The sequence below is a fragment of the Hirundo rustica genome, chromosome 4 (assembly GCF_015227805.2).
Source record: "Hirundo rustica isolate bHirRus1 chromosome 4, bHirRus1.pri.v3, whole genome shotgun sequence".
Taxonomy (NCBI): Eukaryota; Metazoa; Chordata; class Aves; order Passeriformes; family Hirundinidae; genus Hirundo; species Hirundo rustica.
This window is the reverse complement of record NC_053453.1, coordinates 32,159,382-32,182,418: the sequence shown is the minus strand read 5'-3', so window position 1 is coordinate 32,182,418 and position 23,037 is coordinate 32,159,382. Positions and strand designations below refer to the sequence as shown.

Here is a 23,037-nt window from a genome sequence, read left to right as displayed (position 1 = left end):
ACAGCAAATATTGTGCAACATGTGCTGGTGCACTGACTTGTCTTGCATTTAATTAGTGAATTAGTTTTGCATGGATTAGCACAGTAATCTGAAACTACCTACTGCTACTAAATAAAGCTAAAAGGAAAGAAAAACAGCACATTACCTGGCAGAGAGCTGCTGTCCAAGACAATAATCGGAACTTGAGAGATACAGAGCCTTTGTTCAGTTTGAACATTTAAAGACTCTTTGGAGACCTGATTGGCCGATTATCACACATGATGTTTGGACAGTTTATTTTGTGTGACCAATTGCCAAACCAACAAGCATCTCAAATTACTGAAGCACAAGAGGTTACGGTGAAGCTCAACATTCAGAACACAATCCCCCAGAAGGACATCCTTAGTTTTTTAACATTCCATCACCTGTTTAGGGTTTCTTTCACAGCTTCTTTTTCTGACATGCAGAATGTTTCCTTAACATCCTCTGCTCCATTTCAAAATTCTATTTATGTGATATATATAGCCTTAAAAATGAATGCTAATGTCTGGGGACAACTGAACACAGTTTGTGTCTAATGCTCTAGGAGTTCAGCATATATGGTAAGGCTGGTTGGGAAACTGCCTTTTATAACATACACTAAGTTAAGATCAACATTAATATTATTCTGTTCAATGAATGAAAGTGTAATAAAAATGCTCTAAAGATCATCAGTAAAAGCTTAGAAGGAAAATTAGAGGCACTTAATGCAACTATCATGTTGCAAAAGTCCAATTTTTTCTCATTTGGATAAAACTGTCCAGCAATTAACAGTAAGTGTGCAATTAACTTAGATTTTTTTAGACTGCTCTATTAACAGTGAAAGTATAAAATACTGCTTAAGCCTATATAGAGTAATTAGAAATTTAGTATTAATAAGCAATATTAGCCATGACAATATTTAAAAAGCTTTTTTGCTCCAGTGTTTTGCTGGAGATAATGCAGAATTTGCTGCAGAGCTCCAAAAATAATTTTCCATTATTTCTTAAATTTAAAAAACCTCCCTATTTTTGTATAGAGAAAAAAACTTGAATCATCTGCAGAATTGATGAGAGAATAAATATATTACAAGATAGGCTGTAACTAAGACCAGATCATACTTTCACTCAAAAACTCTGAGCAATGCTTTTCAAAGTCCACATCAAAAACCTTTTCTTTTTAAATGCAAAATGTTCTTAACTATTTTGCTGGAAAACCAGGCAACAAGGTATGTATGTCCTCACATCTATTATTTTTTATCAGTCTCACACATGATACTTGCTTTGACCCAAAAAATGCTGGAAAGGATAAACTGCCTGGCCAAAAGAAACAGAAAAACATAGTGATGACTCAGTCTGGAAAATGAATTAAAACTTTCTCTTGTCCTAGATATTCACTAAGCAACTGATATTAAAGCCTCAAAGCTCTTAGAAGGGCTTTGTTTGGGAATTTCTGACCATCTCTGGGACAGATTTTATGGGCAAACTGCTGTTACTTTCACTGCCCACCACTCTGAATGTTCATAAGCAAGAAAGCAATTCTCAGGAAAAAAAATCTTAATTTATCTGAAAATAATTAGGCTAATGATGATCTGTATTTCTAGGACATGTGGCAATCTCACGTGGAAAGTGAAACAAGGTCCAGAATTACTGGAATCTAACCCAATAGGAGACGTGCTTAAAGAAAAAGACCAGCCTAATCATGAGACAGTATTATCATTTAATTGATCTCTGTATTGTCTAAAACTTTGATTTGAATCTGAAATAGTTCTTTGGGGAAGAATGAAACATACTGGAGATAATACAAGGCAGTGATAGGTGAGCCTCTAATGCCAGACACCTGGGGGAGGACACCTGCAAGGGTTGTTCATCTCAGCACTACGGACAACAGCAGGAAGGGAACGTGTTTGCTGACACAAGCGCACAAGAAAGAAGAGGGCAACACAGGAAGTAAACATGGGTTGCTGAACTCTGACAAAGACCCTCCAGTGACAACAATACCACATTTCCTATAATTGGAGTGAAGTAGGAAGGGGGGCATTGTTATTGCTGGACACCTTCTGTTACATTTTGACAACTTGTGTTTAGTCCCGGGTACAGCTTCTCACTTGTGTCAGCAAAGCCGCTCTCCCCCACTGTGCCCTTCACTGGCAGGCCCTTCCTTCCACAGGATCCCCGTCCCACCCCTGGCAGGGGAAGAGAAAATCACCGCTGACCCCAAGATTTCTGTACCCATGAGAAACAGCCTCAGAAAGATGGATTAACAGCAGGTACCACTGCAAGGTCTCTAGGGATGCTGACTACAAAGTCCACAGGAGCAAACACAGCACAGCACCAACTTGGCATGACGGTGGGGGACAACAGCTGCCTTTTGTCCATTGACTTCAGAGAGCAATGAGGACTAAAATCTGTGCCTATCCTGTGACTGAGCTTTTTAAATTCAGGGAACTGAGCATGAAGTAGGAGGTCAGAACTAACACTAAAGTGTACTTCTAAGTGACAGAGTTAATTGGCATGAGCATGCCAGTGGCAGACAGCTGGCCTGCAGCCCATCGTCAGCTAGAACTTGACAAAAACAAAAGTTAATACAGTTTTGGACTGTTGTTGTCTTGGTTTGAAAAGACAGGTATCTGCTTGGGAGAGGCAGGCCTCCCTAGGAATGGGGAATTCCAATCCCTTCCCTCCGTGTTATTATAATTTGGAAGATTAAAAAAAAAAACTTTTCAGTCAGAGCTATGGGGAAAGTAATAACAGTCTTTTACTAGTAAATACAACAGGACAGACAAACGACAACAGCAATTATAATAATAAAACAGAAGCAAGAACCCCGAGGGGCTTTGTCCCACAAGTCCCGGGCAGTCTGAGACTGCACCCCGAGAGCACCAAGCCAAAACGGTGGAAACTCTGGGGCTGATGGCTGGAAACGGTGGGGTGTCCTGGCAGGCAGGGGGGCGTCCTGGTAGGCAAAGTGAGCAGTACTAAAAGAAGCCACAGCGGCTGGACCCAGGCTGACCCAAAATCCAGCAGGGCAGGTGAAAAACTCCAAATTCCTGGGCACTCCAACAGATGATAGAATTCTCAGGACCGAACCCCTCTGTTAACAGTGGAATCCAGGCAGCTACCAGTTGCCCGACCGTCCTCCCTGGAAAACCGAGAGCGGAAAAGAACCACCACCCTCAGCTCCCAGGAGCCTTTTCCTCCCCCGCCAAAACTAAGTGATCCACACCTTTTGTACGGGACAAGCACCCTTTTAAGCATCAGTATTTAGTCTCCTAGCAACTTATGGGGGGAAATATTCCACAGGAAAACTTAACCCCCAACAGTTGTCTATATAAAAACATATCAAGAGGGCTCACCATATGAGACTGTATCCAGCAGTGTATTTTGTGAATAGTAATGGCAGTGGAGTTTTACATAGAATATGAATCCAGCTACTTGAGAGCTCCTCTGACAAGGTTGCCGAGAACTGGCTCAGTTATTGCACCTTGCTGCCCCTTCACACATAGGCACATATTAAACGTAACTATTCCTCCCTGGAAGACAGCCAGATACCAAAAGGAGAATTTCTTTTGGGATCATAAGATTACACTTAAAATAGAAGCAAACTCACCATAACGATTTAGTCTGGCCACTGATGTGAACTTCAGCTCAGGTATTCTACACAAATCTGTTTCACTATTCATTTTTAGTAATAGACACTTGAAAAGAAATAATCTCTGCTGCATGTAGTTGAGTGCTACCATTAATACTGCAACACAATATTTCCTACTGTCTCAATCCAAGCCTTCTTGAAAGAATGCCCTACATTAGCAGTGGGGCAATAATACCTAAAGCTATATAGCAGCTTGTTCCAATAACTTACGTTTGGTCGTAAAGTTTTCTTTTGGTGTGAATTTTTACTTTTTCTACAACTCCCTGCAAAACCTAAGGTACTGAGTGGTAATCTTTTCTCCTACATTTACACATTTTAGAGAAGATTTAAGCTTTTGACACAGATCTGCGAGATATTCTTTGACTTACACATAATTGGACTTTTTCTCATTTAAAGGAGCAATCTATCACAACATTTTGACATTAAGAGTGTTAACATCTGCATGTGATCTGGGTATGTAGGTTTCACTTATAATCAGTGGGCAGAAACAAAGTTCTGGGACATCTCTCCCTGACCTGTTTTAGACATGTAAGCTATAATGAAATGATATGTGGCCTACAACTGCCTATATCACTCCATTATTTAAAGTACATCTGGAAAAGTTGTTCCATTATAGATGCATATGCTACTGAATCCAGTTCTATGTAAAAAGTTGTAATACAGTTTATTGGCATTGCAGTGAACTGAAAATAATGACCCAGTCCCTTCTTCCAGTTCAGTGTTTTTAAATCTTAAGTGTTTTGAGGGAGATAGCACAAGGATTATCCTGTTGGCTTATTTAGCTCTTACAAACTAAGAAAGTGAAAAATGTATGCTCTAGGTTCTAAAAGTATTCATTCCATCTTCATTGAAACTGATCACAGCTTAAGAGCATGATGTTGAAATTTGAAATTCTGCAATCTTTTCTGTTGAGAAAAATATGCCCAGTTTAGCTGAGTATTGCATCTCTGAAAAGCAAGTGCTGCAAGACCCATATTTCATCTCTGTGTTTGCAAAATGGGCAACTCAGGACTGTTGCATCACAAACATTTTTGTGGTTGTCATAGCTTCATAGAAGAAAATTTATGGAAGATGCAGACAAACTATCTTGTGCTTTGCATACTGTAGACAACTATCTTTTTTGAAAGTAAATCTTCAAGTCAAGTCTTATGCAAAAAAGTATAAGAAAGAAAATCACTGCCATGTTAAAACAGTGACAAATTTCATATGTGCAATTTTAATTGACAATTAACTCGATTAAGTAACTAGATAAACCACTCAATTAAAACTTGAAACAATGTTCAATGCCTTACAGAACAACACAGAGGACAGCTTACCTTATGTAAAGGCTGGACACTTGCCCAGATCTGCAGAATTGGAGGCATCATTTTTAGAGCAAATTTGTAACTGCACTGATTAAAACTGCTAAGACATCAATTTTTACAATGCATATGTACTTTGTCTCATAGTTTTGTGAAATTTTGTGAGATCGTATTTCATAATATCTGAATATGAGGCATTCTACACTTCTATAAAAGTACGTGTTATTAAATACAATTTCTTCCAAATGAGAAATAGAAGAAGCAGAATAGATTTGAGTCAGGCAACAAAATAGCTAGGGCTGTCTCTGATGATGTGGATACCAAATATGCATCAGGGACTGCTTAACAAAACTTAACAAAAAACACAGTAACTGTTTGCCCAAGATACTGCCAAATATTTTCAAATAAGCGCAAAAATTCCAGAGCAGATCCCTCTGCCTCTGCAGAACAAAAAAAAAAAACAAAAACAAAAAAAAAAAAAAAAAAAAAAAAAAAGGGGGAAAAAAACAAAAACAAAAACAAAAACAAAAACAAAAACAAAAAACCCACCAAAAAAGCCCAAACCAAACCAAAACCAAAACCAAAACCACCACCAAACACACAAACAAAAAAACCCACACAAAACCAGGAGGCAACATTAATTTAAAAACTACTCTCTGTGAATTATTTGAAAAGTATTATAATGCAGCATGAAGTTTTGTTAGCTTAGATAAATGCAGGCACACAAGAGCTTGAGTAATGAGACATGCCATAGGGTGTGCCAGTACACAAGTTTGAGTGAATTAGGTATGAAGGAAATACAAATCTGAAAGGTATGTTGCACGTCACATTGCCCAACATCACAGCTTTTGGGTTGCTTCTTGTCTGTTTCTGTGTAAGTATTCTTTATCAGCAGGTAGACTCAAGGGATATTAAGGAATAAATGGAGAATACCATCAGGAACCATGCATGGAGAACAGCATGCATGTAGCTGGGCAATGCGAAACACAGGTTTTCACATTTGCCAACATGGCAGTAACTCTTATCTATTGCACACCACCCTTTAGAATGAGCTAGACACACTGATGGGTTAAAGGCCACCTGTGCACAAATCACAAAAACAGAGGTTAAAGAGAAATATGAGTGGTTTCCTTCTCACCAACCAGCCCATTAACACTCATTGCAATGGTACTGTAATGAAAACACGCTCCCCCACCAGCCCCTTAGTCTGCCAGCCCTCTCCACCTGCAGATACTGCTTCAGACTGCTCCACAGATTGCCCACTGCTCTCCCTCCTCCCTAATCCCCCAGCTTTACCCACCTGTGTCACTCCTCTTTGCTCTAACAGCTCTAGTAACTCAAAAACATGTCAGCATACAAAGTCCAAGGTAAGGAAAAACTACTCACAAATGACTTACAGTTTCTTCATCACCAGGTTTCCCCTGGTTCCTTGACTTCCCTTCAGTTGTCCTCACTATCTTGTATTTAAATGTCTCTGTATGAATGCATAGATAATCATACATGAAATAAAAGAATACAATATCTTAGAAGTAACTTTTAAGGCTACACTGTCTGGGCAGAGTTTAGCTGTGATTATTTGAATATCTTTCTGCCTTAAATAAAGAAGTATAAAATTAGCCATTAACATTTTTATTTTTTCAAAACACTGCAGTAGCTCATGAAAACTAAATATGTTCAAGTCATTAATATATGATGGTAGTTTTCCTCTTTTGCTCAGATCACTTTAGATGTTTATAAGAAATCCATTTTTTGTCTTTTACAAATTATTTGTGGGCAAGTGTATTTTTTAGAGTATAAAATTTTTTTCTAGTCATATCAGATAATGTATGAGAGCCTAACTCAGTGGAACTGAGTGTGTACATGAGACTGAGTATCAGAAACTAAAGGGTGTTTTTCAGAGGGGGGAGAATGCTGTGAGGACATTGCAAAATACAAGTGAAAAGGTTAATGAGCTTGGATGTGATAGTACTAGCCTTTACTAGCATCTTAATTTTTAATGCTATACAACTTTTGAAATCCTCTACCTCTTAACTTAGTAATCTTTACAATGTTAAGCAAAAAATACTTGTTTCTCATCTGTAAGAAAATGCAAGATGTTCTCCAGTTTGCAAGTTTATGATTTATGTACAGATAAAAAGTTGCTAAATATGTACTATCTTTGTTGAAGGTTCACTTATATTTTCATCTGGATTTGGACCATGATTAGGAGAGGCATTTAGAACAAGTAAGCAGTAAGTGTAGGTATATGCTATAGTGGGAAAATGACAGTTGTACTTGGGTATGTATTACTTAAACAGACAAGCATAGTGATAAAAATATTCAGCAACTCACAAAGTAATTTCATTTAAAGACAAGGAGATACAACCCAAACTGATTAAAGAGTGTAGTATAATGTATTTCTACTTTGCCTGGAAGGGCAGCTATGCTGGCAAAAGTTTTCACCCCTGAAGGATCAGCTCTTGACTGTAGCATCTACAAAACTAAAGCAGGTTTTGGGGGTTTTTTTTACAGGTAAAAATCCACACAAATCTTGCCAACTGAGGGTCTTCAGAAGACAGAAACATTTTATGCAACTCCCAGCAGGCCTGAACACCACAAAAACAGAGCACCATTCCCTTACAGCTCACTTTCCCTTTTTGCACTCTGGACTAATCAGTTTCTTCCAAGCCACCCCAAGTAAGTCTGCTTGGGATAAATACAACATTTTTAACTGCCACAGGTGAAAGATGCAAATCACCATACAGTTTCACTGCAGCTCTACAGCAGCAGGTTATTTTGGAGACGGTAACCTTAGCAGTAACACAAACCACCTCCCAAAGGCCAACCCAATGTCCGCAGCAGAACTGCTCCATCCATTTTACTTATGCTGCTGCATTTTAGGATTGAAATTAAAGGCAGTGCTTTGACAGCCTCCACTTTGAGGCATAGTGGGCTGTTTTAGGTAGCTGATGCTGCCATGGCTTTCCTCAAAAGCAGAGCAGCTGCTGGACTGCCCAGGAATTGAAGCCAAGTAGCCTGATAGTCTATAACATGGACCCTTCCTTCCTTCTTCCTCTACCTTCAAGACCTTGTGTCTTTTCTTTGCTGTCACTAGCCTTCCTACTCCTGTTTAAGGAATCACTGCAACACCCTCTGGATATTATCAGTTCTCTGAAAGATAAAAAAATAATTAGAAACCATCTTGGATATTCTTTTCTCTCTTTAGAACAAGTGTCATGGTTCCCGTTTGCAACAGAAAGTAGGCAAACCATTTCCATCCTCAGCAGGGCCCAGATAAGCAGTTCTACCAAATGAAGAAACAAATAGGGATTCCCTCTGTCAAAATCACAGGAGTAGAATAAAATGCACCTGGGAGCATGAGTTTAACCAAATATAAAAGGTTCTGTGCTTGGTGGGGTTTGGTTAAATAAATCAGGTCCAAACTTTTAGGAACACAAACACAAACCATTCCCTTCTCAATGGGGTAACAGAAACAAACACACCAAGTTAATGAACGCAGCAGGGATTGACCAAACAGTTCAAATTCCCCTTTGGAGCAGTGCGAACAGCTATGAAGCAAACAGTCTTAGCCTCTTGGCACAGGAAAACAGAACCTACTCTGCTTTGGATAACTAAAAACTTCCTTGATTACGGAAGTCCTCCATTCTAAATGGAGGAGCTAAATGAGGAGCTAAATTTACTATTAAATGCCAGCTAAAGATTCATCCATTCCGTTCTCACAGTTCGCATGCCAAGTCAAAATATTGGCACTGAAATATCTCCTCCAAGCATTTGATTCTGTTTTCATAGCTGGTCCAAATTCTGCATCTCCTCACACTCCTGTATTGCAAACATCACCCATCAGCACTCCTTCTAAGCACCTGGTCACAGAACTGTTCCAAAGAGGTCAAAAGGATCATGTGGAAAATACATACACACGTATATATGATATTTATGTCTGCTTTCTACAGGCTGTAAATACCATACTGCAACACTAGAACTTCCCAAAACATCAAAACAATATAATTTCATCCTTCCAGGGCTTTCTTCATTTCCCCACTTTTCCTCCTAGTATGCACTATGTTGCATATTTTTTTCTATTTTCACATCACATTGTGTATATATATATATACACACACACACAGAATTATTACTGTTGGAAAACTAGCTATTCACTTATTCAGCTGTATTCAGCTCCCATACTGAGAAGTGCTGCCTTCGGACTATACCAGAATGCAAGATTCCCTGAATATAAAACAGCTATAACTGCTGTTCAAAGTACTTATAGAACAGGGTGTTCAACATACAGTTATAACTTCTGTTTCCATCCAGTACATGTTCATTAGTAGAGGGGATTGATTTAAAAGTAGGATTTAAGCTTCAGTTATTAAGAGTGAACAACCTATTTACCCAGGATCCACTAACACAGAAATCAGTGAGACTAATTTATGTAGCTAATTTAGGTATCATAAGAGTATAGTCTTGCATTAAAAAAATATTGTATTTATACATCTGGGATAAAGCTGGAAAATGGGGGACAAGGAAAAAAAAAAAAAAAAAGGAAGACATTTGTAACTACCTTATTAAAGTTAAAAACATATCTGGGATACTTAATAAAACATATAATTCAGTGCAATTCAACTATCAGCTTAAGTACAATAATTCCAAAGTAAGCTTGCATAAGACAACTACTACAGCTTTGCTAATTTTTCAGGAAATACGTACAAGAAAAAAAAACAAATCATGGCCTCATAGTTAAAATACATTTTCACTGAGAACAATACAATTTAAGTCACCATATTACGTATACAATATTTCAGCAATGCTGACACGTAATCCAGAACTGCAAGCTCATTACCCAATTACGCAACAACATCTTGTTTCATTAACAGCTGTCTATGCTATTATACTCAAAAGAAGAATCTATTTTAATTGTGGAAAGGACAGTCTTTTGTATCCTATTATAATACTATTCATCAACAAAAACCTTCTTATGGCCCAGAATTAGAGTAAAGAAATTGTAAAAGGAAAGGCCAATATTCTCTCTATTCCTTTCTAAAAAAAAAAAAAAAAAAAAAAAATCAGAGGATAACTAAAACCTGCTCTGACTGAAAACATGTCATTCCACTTCTGCTAGATTGAAGATATCTACCTCTGTGAAACTCCTCAAAACACTATTTCCTCAGGTTAATGTGTTCTCCCATCTACTCTGTTTTCACCTTCTAATGTGTCATTCTTCCAAGGCTACATTTTTTCTGTACCCTAATAATGACACTTGAAAGGCAGAATTAAAAACCATAATGATTAAGAGTGTAAACATTTGTAACTCTAAATATAAAAACAGCATGGTAAAACATCAGTACTGGTAACTATGGAGAAGCATCATCTGTATCATATGAAAGGTGTCCTACAAGTGACAACTGCTGCTGGCAGTTTCAAGTTTCAGTGTGGAAAACCCAGTATGCTGAGGATGAACAGAGTAGAGTAATAACTTGCTACTGTATCTTGGTTTTCATTCTAATAAATGGGGAAAAGGACAAAGTCCTCACCAAAATAAAGACAGGAATGGCAGAGAAGAAGGACACATTAAAGCACTTATTTGGAAATAGAGACATCATTATGGTAATAATTATGAAAAATAATTTCCATTTAACCTAATCATGCAAGTCAAAGCAAGCGATCAAAAAGACTAAAAAATGGAGTCTTAAGAAGCAATCAAAGAGTCTCCCCAGCCATTACCAGGTGTAAACCATGAGTATCCCTTATGACACCGTAGAACTACACCACAGGAAGGGAGCTCAAGCATGGACCTGGAGTAACAGAAGGAGAGGAAATGCCAATCAAGCAACACTGATATATTAATTGACTGAGAGAAATCACCATGATGCTTTTAGGTGTCACTTTAAAATACCCTTTCTGGCTTTCTCTACCTCCTCATGTGAGCTTGGCCCTTATATTCACTCACTTAAAAACCACTTTCATTATTTCCATAGAGCTAAAACTGAAACAGAACACAGGCCATGCAAGGCACTCATAATGTTCTAGTATTGTTATGTATGAATGAGAACTAAATTGAAATAATACACCCCTATTTCCAGTATAACTACAACAAAACATCTCTTTTTGAATAACTGCGTAAGAAAAACATGAGGAAAAACCCTACCTTATGTTTCTAGCCAACATAATTATATCAGCACAAGAAAAAGAAAACTGGTTCTCTTTTTTCCTATTCTTCACAAATATAAAGCATACTTTATGCTCGGTAAATACAGGCTATTATGGCATATTCTTTTCTACCTATTTTCTTTATATATACAACCCAGAGGTCAAAAAATACAAAAGCTTTTTTCATTCATTGCTAAAATATGCTGTTGTGGTTTCTAATCATGTGCTATTGAGTCCCCTGATTCGCCTTTTGTAGTGTTGGTGAGAAGATAGAGACTGCCTAATGGAAGATAAGGAGTTAGGATCCCTGTGTGATAAAATGAGTAGAGATCTTACAAATTCCTCAGGGCAGAAAGGAATCCTTTAGCTTAGCACTACATACAAATCATTATAAAGATGTACATTCTAGAGAGGGGCTGGTATTAGGATGATAGGCCCATTGCTGCCTTTACTTTCCAGCAGCGATTTCCTTCCATAGTCAATTCAGCACTTTCCACCTGCTCCCAGACGCAACCCCCTTGCTCAGCCTGCTTGAATCTTTGTCCAAGGCATACTCTGTTTTTGAAACCAGTCTTCAGTTCTAGTTTGCAATATATATCTCAAAATCTTTCATTTCTACCATCAGCAGGAGGCAATGCTGAGAACACAGGGTCCACTCTCCAGATTCAGATCCAAATCCATCCCTGGCAGAGCAAAAGCAATTAAATTCTAGAAAAGATCTGTTCAGTGGAATGCATACTCAGCAAAGGCTGAATTATCAAGGAATTTAGCACATAAAACTCCAATTATTAAGAAATCAAACACTTACATTACCAAGGGGAGTTTATTTGCATCATTAAGTTGTTCTTTTCTTGGCTTCTTTTGTGAACCTGCCCTGAGGGCCATATCAAAAATGCAAACTATAGGACCTCAATCTACTAGTGACAACTCCTATGGCATTTTAATGCAATAGCACAGCTAACTGCTGAAATATCCCATATTTTTAGGTTCCAATTTCCATCTCTCAATAAGGTCAGAAAAGTAAAGCAGCTATGTCTCTCAGAAGTCAAAATGTTAAAGCTGGTAGTTTCAACACAGTCTTTTATCACTTCAAAACTTCTCATCTCCACCACCAAGTATTTATATTGTTAGCCCAGAGATTCGAAAAGAATACTACACAGAACCTAATTTCTAATAGTTTAAAAAGCTACTTCAATACAATGAAGTACAAAAGCATACACTGGAAGTGAGCATATGTTCATTTCTCTCTCTGAAATACTCATCAAATATGTTGCAGTAGGAACTAGCTATGTTAAAAAAAATCAAATACACATTTTGCGTATATGCTTTCCCCATCTTGTCAGCACAAAAAGGGGGATTTCTTTTTGGTTTCTTTCTTCACACATTTTTAGTACTTTAAAATAAATACTTGTTCTCAGTATTTCTTGATTTCAGAATACACAAACTGAAAAGTAAAGCTCTGAAGGTGACACTATGAGGTTAAAACTCACACAACAGACAAACTGAGATTTCATCCTTTTTTGTCTCTTTTTGGCTTGTACTATAGACTCCAAGAATGTTGAATTACTGAGTGGCAAGTATGAATGTTAAAACTTTAATTAACCTATTTCTATGGGGAAAAAAAAAAAATCTATCTTTTGGGGTGGTGTAATGCTGCATTGAGACTGATTTTACTAATTTCGATTAAAACAGTAGACTATATGGAGGAGGCAATGCACTTCATTGCACTGTCATTACCACCACTGCAGTGACAGAAATGCTGAAATTCTTTGATTCCAAGCACATTTGAACACCTTACAACTCTTTGTTGTATGTGCTATCCCTAGGTGCCAAACTCAGGAGTGTTGCCAACAGTTTGCTAATGTGAGGCCACATGATGGAAAGGCACTCCACAATGGTCGTGCCTGAATCTGCAGCAGGAGTCTGCTTGCAGGTACAGGAAGATGAGCTGCTCTGAAAGACCAGAACTTTTAAAATATATAAATAAGAAAAGCTATTAAATACAGTCCTTCTGAGTCATCTTCCGTGCAATGTGCTTTCTAAACCTTGATCATCACCTACATGAGTCTTCCACTGGAAAACCTAAAGAAAGATAAAAGTGAAATAACTACCAAGCTGGCTGTCAAAACAACTGGAAACTATTATTTTGGGAGATACAAATATTAGCGTTGAAAGAAAACACTTTTTAAAAATCTTGCATGTTTGGGCAACTCCAGTCTGAAGAGTTTTATGCTTTGACTGGTTTTTGCAGAGTTTGATACTGTCTTTATCTTTCATAGTAACCATATGAAAATAATGTCAAATCCACCTATTCTCAAATATTCCAACTTCTACAATGTTTGGACATCCTGTGGTTTGTTGACAGGTGACTTAAAAGTACAAGTTACCTACAGTCTAAAGTTCGTAGCCAACTTTACATGATTTACACTATTATTCAAAGAACCGCTTTCTTGTTCGGTGGAACTGAAATACATTCAATAGCTAACATTCAATAATCATGACACCAACTCGAAAGAAAATGCATCAGCACTAAATTAAAAGAAAAAACAACCAACCCTGGATTAAGTTTGTTCTCTAGTACTTCCTGCCTTTTTGAATATAACATTAATTCCACTTCTTAAGATCTTTAGTCTTACAACTTCAAAGGAAAATAGTGTATCGTGATAAGGCTCAATCATTTTCAATTATTATCCTCCTTCACTTTTGGGAACCTTTTAAAGTAGCCTAGTCATGTTCATATCCTTTCAGAAATGCTTACTCATTTTTTTCAGCTCTTCATGGAAACCTCTTAATTTATATCAAGCTCTTCATATAAGTGACAGCAAAGCACTGTGTCCCAGAAATAAAAAACGACTAGCATGGAACTAGAAGCTTGACTTTGAAAATGTACAAATAAAGGAACTACTAAAGAAAACACATAAACCTAAACTAAGATCTACACATAAACTAAGATCTACAAAAGGAGCTAATGATGATGAATCTGCCTCCTCACCACCACCACCTCTCATCTCCCTCTCTAAAATACTATGAATTTAAAATCTTAAGATTGCAAAGATAAAAACAGAGCAATAAAGACTGTGACTCTTTCCAGTTCATCAGCCACTGTGACATTGTTAGACAACCCTTTGCTCTTCAGTAAGAGTTTAACAAGATTTTGATTGCTTGACCATAAGACCAAGAAATATTAAAATTACCAGAGAGACTGTAAAGCCAAACAGAGCTCTGCAGTCAGTTTGTGCAACATCTTCTACTCCTTAAGTCATAGAATATTGTCTCCTTAATCCTGTAGTCAAATCACTTTTGTTCGAATAGTGAAAACGTTTCTTCAAATGTTCCAAGAGTCACAATAAAATTAGAGAAGCTGGCCCAAGAGATCACAAACACATGCAAGTCAAGGAATGCAGGTCTGGACTGAGATGTGTATGTGGGACTCAGCCAGTTCCTTGTATTTATTTGACACATAAAACAGTTGGTCAATGACATCATATTTTCCTATCTAACCTCTTCCTTGGTGCTGTGCAAACATTATGCCATATATATATATTACACAAACAGACACAGAAACTGGTAACATTCTCTATCAATGATTTATAGGTATGACCTTACCATTTTAATAAAACTCAAAAGATAATTACATTTTTGCAATAATATCAACCTTGAAACATAAAATTCATTTAACAATACAGATTATTTTCGGGGCCCAAGAACCCTCCTCTTGATTCTCACATAAGAAAATTGACAGCCTAAATTAAATTCTGGCAAATGGTGTTAAGGGACACAATTTAATTGAGAATTATATTCAGATTGCTAAAGCAAATTTCTCAAAGAAAAAATGCAACTCTTCAAAAGCATCATGTGATTCTGCAATGGGAAATAAAATCAGGTAAGTCATAGCCTCTTTCCTTGAAATAAAATGGGTCCAATAATAGCCATATTTACTGGAAATAAATCCACCTCCTCATTGCAAAAAGAGGACAAGATAATTTACTTAAGAAACAAAGGATACCAGAGAGGACTTTTTTTCTAAAATAAAGAAAAAAGAAAAGCACTGAGTGCCAGGAAAAAAAAAAATCAAGAAACAGAAGTATGATGTAGTGAACCACATCCAAGAAAGAAGAGTAATGAAAGAAAAACACTTTTATAAAACACCAGCTCATGATTCAAGAAGTGTTTCTTTCTCTTCCATAACTTGCTGGTCCATGAATTTAGGCTTCCCAAAGATCTCCAGCCCTGATAAAGTCTGGATTCTAAAATAAGAATTCTGGCATAGCAAGAGCTGAGTGAGCTTAAATACAGTATACACTACAGAGAAATGACAGATGAAATTAGATTAAAGAGCTGGAAGGAAACTTTTTAAATATACTATTGACAAGGCATTTATTTACAGTGAAAATTGCTGAAAAATAATTCCTTCACTCCTTACTGCAGGTGCAGAGCCACAATATTTAACTACAATCTGGGGGGGGGGGGTGATATTTCTTTTTCTAATATTTCAAAGTCTACCCCTATACATGTAAAATACCTGTTCAGATTAATGTATCACTACACAATCCAAAGAATTTTCCTATCTATCAAATGCATTAATTTGGTTTTCCACCATCCATAATGACCTTCTATGAAGACCGCAGTTCATGTTTAGGCTAGTCAACATCTCCATCATATAAATAAAATCAGGTTTTCTTCACTACCAAAACTATTTAAAGCTGCACTAAAATAAAACAAACCCCATAATCTCCAGCCACCCTCTGCCTATTCAAAATTATCAACTATTTTGCTTTGAAGCCACTTACATTGTAAACACTGCAAACTAAGCTAGCTGGGCCCTTAGAGATACATGGAGTTACAGTTCTGTAATGAATTGCACAAATAACAGAAACATGTAGTGCAATCTCTTCCCTAAATATATTCCATCACGTGGAAGGAGTTCAGCACTCAGGCTCAAGTACAGTATTTGAAGTTAGCAGACAATAATGAAGGAGAGAGGAGAGAGCTGATTTAAAAATAAAAAAGGGAATAACTTATGCACTATTCCCATATTTAATACTTGTACATAAATTTTATATCACTTTTACGGAATTATTTGTCAGTTTCCTCCTTCTTTTAAACATAAGTGTACATCCCTCTGTCTCAATGACTAAGTTTTCTGTCATGACTCTAGACAGAGCTAAGGCTCTCGAGTTGTTGGCTCAGTTGGTGTGTGATTAAGTTTATGGCCTCATTCCTGCAATGGAAGCTGCAAACACCTTTTCATTACTATTTGATCAGTAACTTGAGAGCCACAGATGGGAGCCACTATGGAAACATGAGCGATTATTATAGAGACTGACAAAACAAGAATGGGCACCTTCATGAGGCACCAGCTTTCTTTAGTTTCTTTTGCCCAAAACTGCTTTCAAGCACAATTTCAGTAAGACTCCTTTACTGAAAGCTCAGGCTGCACTGGAAAATCCAGGTACCTGCAAATGTTTTTCTGCTATGTTTTGTTTTCCTATTGACCTCACTGGAAAAGCAGTGGAGAACTTGTGTCAGTTCCATGACCCTGCAGGACTGAAATGTAATGTGCTTTCTCAGGAGTACCGGGGGGGACACTTTGGTCTCTGAAACGTGAACAGGACAACTTCTCAGTCTCTGCTAAGACTTACTGCCCTTCAGGGGCCACTTCAACAACGATGAACCCTGAACGATTGCTCCTTGCCATGGAGACACTTCAAACCATTCCCTTCAAGGACTGTGTGCTATCAGAGGTCAAGTAAAGAGAACGATGGAGGACTATTTTCTGGTACCACTTAAGGCATGACCTCTGTACACAACCATTAAATAAAGCCAGCAGCGTTTCGAGATAATAATGCAAGAGTTTTAGGACTCGGAGCAGCTCAGAGCACGAAACCGCAGCTAGCACGGAGCAACAGCGGCTCCATCCAGATCCACCTTCTCCAAGGTCACCTCGACCACAGAGCTTTTTGCAGGCCCGTGTCTGATGACGGCAAGCACGGCTGCACGGCTCGCGCTCCGCTGCTCTCCGCCCACATTTCCCGGCGGAGCTCCCCGGGGCGGGGGCCGCGGCCCGGGGCTCGGCTCGGGGTGGGCGCTGCCTGCGGGCGCGGTGGCAGGCTCGCCGCCCCGCGGGGATGCGCGCAGCGGCGCGGGGCGGGATCGCGCCTCGCTCCCCCCAGAGCTGCAGCCTCAGCCCGTCCCCGCCGCCCGCCTCCCTCCCTGCCCCGCTGTCAGAGCCGGCGGCCCGCGTGGCAGCGGGGCACGGCGGGGCGTGCGGCGTCTCCCTGCGGTGGCTGCTTTGGTACGGGGGTACAACAGCTGCGTCCCACGCAGCGTCCGTCCATCCATCCATCCATCCATCCATCCATCCATCCATCCATCCATCCATCCATCCATCCATCCATCCATCCATCCATCCCTGCGTGGGCGGCGGCTGGTGTGTGTGTGTGACTGACAGTGAGGCGCGCACAGCGCGGGGGCAGCCGCTCGCACGCAGCCCGCCGGGGCCACGCCGGCGCGCCCCGGCTGCGGCAGCCACTTCTCCGTCCCCCGGAGCCCTCCCCGGTGGGGACAACCTCAGCGGCCTCGCTGCTCGTCCTCCTCCTCCCTCCTGGCGGGTAGGTTACATTACCTGGTTTCTAGCTCGGACTGGATCTAATCCCGCGGCCGCCGCCGGCTCCTCTCCCGGCCGCGGGGGTGAGTGGGGGAATTATTTTATTTATTTTCCATGAGGTGTCCTCTGCAGCAGAGTAGCGGCGGGAAAGCCCGGGCCGGGCGGCAGGGAGGGAGGCCCGGGTGCTGCTGTCCCGGGGGTGCTGCCGGGGAGCGGCTGAGGCGCTTCAGCACCGGCGCGGGGGGGCGGGGGCTGCAGAGGAGACGCCTCCCGGGCTGCCCAACCCGGCTCCGCGGGGCTGGCGGGGGCGCGGCGCCCGGCCCGGGGAGAAGGGGACGGAGCCAGCGGCGGCGGGGGAGGTGGGACGGGACGGGATGAACCGGGCTGGGGCGGGCGGGCAGCGCCGGGCCCCGCGCCCCTGGGGCCAGGCGTGAGCGATCTCCGCCCGCCGCCTCCCCGCCCACCTGCCCGCCCTGCCGCGCCCCGAGCCCCTTGGCGCGGAGTTGCGGCCGAGGGACGGGGACCTCACTTCTGGCAGCGCGAAACAGGTCCGTCCCCCGTCCCACCCTCGTCTCCTCCTCTTCAGCACTGAGGGTGCCAAGTATTTCACATTAAAGGCAATTTGCCCTTTCTGGTCCACCGAAAGTCTAAAAAACGATGTATCAGTTTCCTCTTGTTAAGGGAAGAATAAAAAGTAAATTAACCGAATTCGTTTTCTGCTCAACGCAGGACCTTCGTCTTCTGAAACGGGAACTGAAATTTGGCTAGTCAGCCAAAGTTGCTGATGAAAATCTTGGTCACCTCAGCATTTACTGTCTTTTTGTCACCTTAAGGAAGAAAAAAAAAAAAAAAAAAGTTATGAGAAGTGTTTTGTACGTATGATGAATACACTTATGAAAGTGACTGCTAAATTATCCAGAAATCCTGTCCTTAAGGCTAAAATCCTGTAAGGAAAGAGATAAACATAATCATATAATTGCATAATTAAAGCCTTTACCATAATACAAATTCTCGTCTAAAGGTTGCACATTATGCGCAATGCTTAAGTACTATGAGGAGACTAGAGTAATTATAGTTGTTGACATTGTGTTGCAAAATGTACAAAAGGAAATGTTAATATATATTTTTTAAAAAAATACTTGATTGCAAACACTTTGTTAGAGCTTTATGAACAGGGTCATTACAGGCATGTTAGGAACTGAGACTGCCTGTGTAGGGACAGGAGAACTTGGGTTGTAGTTGGGAGTATTCTAGTTTCCTGGGCTGCTAGTAAAAGAAGGAAAGACTTGAACTTGTGTGGTTTATTTTTGTCTGTGTATTTTCCATTAATAACATTTTAATCCCTCAGTTAGAATCACCCACAATGAACGAAAAGTTTAAAAAAAAATCTGGAAAGGAGCATTACACCCCTCAAAAACCAGCAGCATGAATGGCAATATCTATTACATCAAAGAATCCATCCACAGAGGACTGCTGTCTGAAGCACAAATTAATAGAAATCTGGTTTCTTTGTCTCTTTTTCTTATGGATTTATTTGCTTTTATGTGGGAAATGTTAGGAGCTGTTCTATGTTTTAAACCATAACCATTAAATCAGAAGACAGAGCTGGAAATATTGGTGATGTAACATTCCTTTATTCTTTAAGATGTTATTGTTATTATTTATGTATCCTCCATTTCCAGGGCAAGTCTTCAGATTCAGGAGGGAATACTTTGTCACATGTTTGTAAAGCAGCCAGGTCTCTACAGTCTCTGGGCAGATTCTGGCACTGTACTCTCAAGGAACAGTAAGTAGTTCACTAGTAGAGACAGCAAACACTGTTCTTCCTGAAACAAACTGAGCAGCATTTAGTCATTTTGGTGACATTGCATCAGCTAAGTAGTACTTGAGTTATATATCTGAGTCCAGGAGCATTTTTAGGATCAAACATGGTGACTGCCACGTGGGCAGCTAGTGGAAGTCACCATTGCATTAATTTAGGTAGCAACATCCGTCCTCTCCTGTGCAAGTATGTCAAAGGAGCCCAGCACCCTCACAGCCACAGTGTCCGTCTTGGCAGCAGGTTGCACTACAGGCTTTGGAAGACCAAGGACCCACGAGGGTCCCGCTAAGCCCGTTGGAGGGGAGAACAGACACTAAGGCATGACTCTTGAGCATGCAAGCAAAGAAAGATTCAGTACTGATGCCCATGGTCAAACTCTATGGTCAAACTCTTCCAGGCAAGCCCACAATTACAGGGTTAAAAATGTTGAAATTAGAATGAAATTGGAGGTAAAATCTTTTGCAAAAAAAGCTTCCAGTGCTAAAATCAAAGTTGTATGGTTGACATTACAGCAGTCTAAAGCTGTCTTCCATATTCAAACACTTTTTGTGCCCTGGAGAAAATGGAAGGCCATATAGGACCTCAGATAGTTCCTGTAAAATGCAAAGCATGTCTATATTGACCTTTACAGTGAAATAGTAAAGGTTATATGCTGTTTTATATAATTTTAGGAAGGTAATTTTCAAAGAGAGCTGAAAAATAAGTACATGAATATAGAAATGATACCTGGTTTTCATTGCATAGTTTATTTCCTCCACTGATATGTCCTAACTAAAATAAATATATGTTTATATAGATAGAAATATAGTTTAATTTATAAATGTATCCTATATATTATACACAATAAATTCTACACAGTGTAAAATTTATAATTTTACACATATGTGATAACGTATATCACACACAGTATTTGCTGCCCTACTAGTCCATGTTGTATGCTGTATAACACAGTACAAGTTGATGTATTCTGTGCTAGTAAATAAATTTGTATCCACATTATACTGCATATATTAACATCTATATAGAAAGAGCAGGTTATATTATCATATGTTAGCCATTACAGGCATATACATCTTCTATACATACCTATGTGCCTCATGCACCTCCTTTTAAAACCTCTTTCCTGAACACCCTCTTTAGGAAAGGTGATCTTAATTGACTTACTGTTGCTGTGTGCTTCATTGCATTTGGTGTTTTCTAGTCCAAGGCAGAGTCAGAACATAAACTACCTGCAGGTATGACAGTGTGGGATTCTGGCCTACAGTCACCACAAATTCAGATACAGGGTGCTAAGTGCCTGCAACCTGCTAAAGTCACAAAAGTTACCATGAGCCCTCAGACTAGAAGTTGATGTATGAATTATTTTTTCATTTGGAATTTTTTTGCAGTGATATTATGTTTTTAAGTGAATTCACTCCTCTGTGAGTGTCTGTAGAGTGAAGGGGTTGAAGTAATTTGGTTCTCAGTTGCTGATTGAAAATAATCCTGTTGTCATTCTGCATCTTTCCAGTCTTGGTGTAACTTTGCTGTAGGAAGCCCATTATTGAAATTAAAAATATTTGAGTGATAGCAACGTAAAAGATTTGTAAGTATTATTTTTTCACTAGAGAAAAAGAAAATACTACAAATGTTGAATACCTGATGGTGCTTTCTGTAAGTCTCTCCACTAACTGGGTAAGTCACCTGCTGGAATAGTCCCTTTTCCCCACATGTCACTTGTCACACAGTTTTACCTGAATCCAGAATTTTACAGGTCTGCTTCCAAGCCTAGAAATTCCCTGCTAGCATTACAGGTTGTATCTTCTTGTCACAGAGTCTGAATCTAAAGGGTGCATGTTTATGATCATGTGTCGTTCTGGCTTATGTCAGATTACATTCCGATTAAGTTCTATTTTTTCTGCACTGATTTTGGCTCCATAAATATAGGACTCAAACTTCTCTCATGTCTGTAAGCAGGCTGGTGTGGTAGATATTCTTCTCATCTCCAAGTGATATACAGGATAATATCATAAATATTATATTGGCAAATCATCTAGGTCACCTTCTGTAAGCTTTATATTAGCAGCTAATAATTGTCAGCCTGTCTCATTCCACCTTCATTCATACACACAGATAGCTCTGTCACTAGCATAAAATTTAATCCTAGTCCTGTTAGTGGAAGAGATACATGTACTTTAATTTTGTATAATTAGAATGAAGAATCCTGTGATAATATATAGCCAAAGCGTGTCTTTCCATTGAGGTTAGTTTTCTCTGTAACCATCAACCATGTCTATTCTAGGCCAAATAAAATTGTCTTCTTTTGCAGCTCACAGTGACACTGAACACAGCGCATTGTAACTACAGGAACAGACTCGACTGTGGAAGATCTCTATCAGGCATCACAGAGAATTTGAGGCAGCTGGCAGTAATCAGCTGAAGCAGTTAGTAGAACTGTACAAGATAAATAGATAATTGAAAAGCAATCTGGGAATCTGGGAGAGATAATAAGCCTCTCTTCTAGAAGGGAGGTAACAACTCAGGTAGGTCACTGAGGAGGTGAACTCCCAAATCAGTGCTTTGTCTAAAAACACTGAAAATACAGTGGCACTTCATGCCTGTCAGCTCTGAAGTAATATTCAAGTTGTTGTTGGAAAGGCAGTATGGCATATTCAGTTATACAGATCATTATTGCAGTAGAGTGAAGAAGGATTGTACTGCTGATAGTCAGGCCGGAATCCCAGGAACAACATGGTCCTCTGTTAAATTACAGTTGCCAAAATAGAAAACTAGTTACACGCCCTTTTTACCCTTTGTGCTACTTTGTTTATACTGCCATGCAACCAGAAGTATTCCTGACACACTGACCTCCGCTGTCTGTGTGAAAAGTGATTTCTTTTTTTGTGTAATTTATATTTATATTAAAATAATGGAACTATTTTTGATTTATTTACCATGAGCACAGAGAAGGAGGGAGAAGGCCAATGTCTATGAGTAACAGAATGTATCGATCTTGTTAGGTGCATTTTAAAAGAGTCGTAAAGAGTCTTTTTGTTCAAGTCATTTTTATGATTCTCAAATTTCTGACTACAGGAAATGTGAAATCTTGCATGAATATGAAAGGAAACTGATATAATCTGGTAACTCTTCTTGCTAAATTCTGATCTCCCGTAGAACTCTATTGGTTGTAGGGAGAGAGCATGGGATATTTTTGTGAGAGTGGGCACAGAAAGGAAGTTTTTGTCCTTTTTCAAAAAAAGTGGCATCTTTCCACCACAGAATTGATCCACTGACATCAGTCTGTTTTGTTAAACCACTCAGGTGAATTACAGGAAATAAATGATACCAGTGTAATATTAATTCTTGCGGAGCTGACAAAACCAACAAACAAACAAAACCCCAAACAACCAACAAAACAAAACAAAAAAGAGGAAGACTTTTGCTGCTCAATTTGCTTTGAAAAATATTTTTAAAAATCTGTCTTCAAAAATTCTGTCTAAAAAATTCTGTGCATTGACACTGAAAGGACACAGAGC

General features: G+C 39.4%; 1 protein-coding gene across 2 annotated transcripts in view; it reads right to left on the bottom strand.

Annotated features, from left to right (window-relative positions):
- The window catches only part of SLC16A7 (solute carrier family 16 member 7), an 80,465-nt gene extending 62,534 nt beyond the window's left edge, over positions 1-17,931 (bottom strand). The window contains exon 1 of one of the 2 annotated variants that reach the window (XM_040063463.2): positions 17,719-17,931. The gene's annotated coding sequence lies outside the window, so the exon portion shown is untranslated. Of the gene's footprint in view, positions 1-145; positions 186-17,718 lie in introns of those variants that run through there. The other variant, XM_058420111.1, reaches the window with a different exon arrangement.
- Between the last annotated feature and the right edge of the window lie 5,106 nt (positions 17,932-23,037).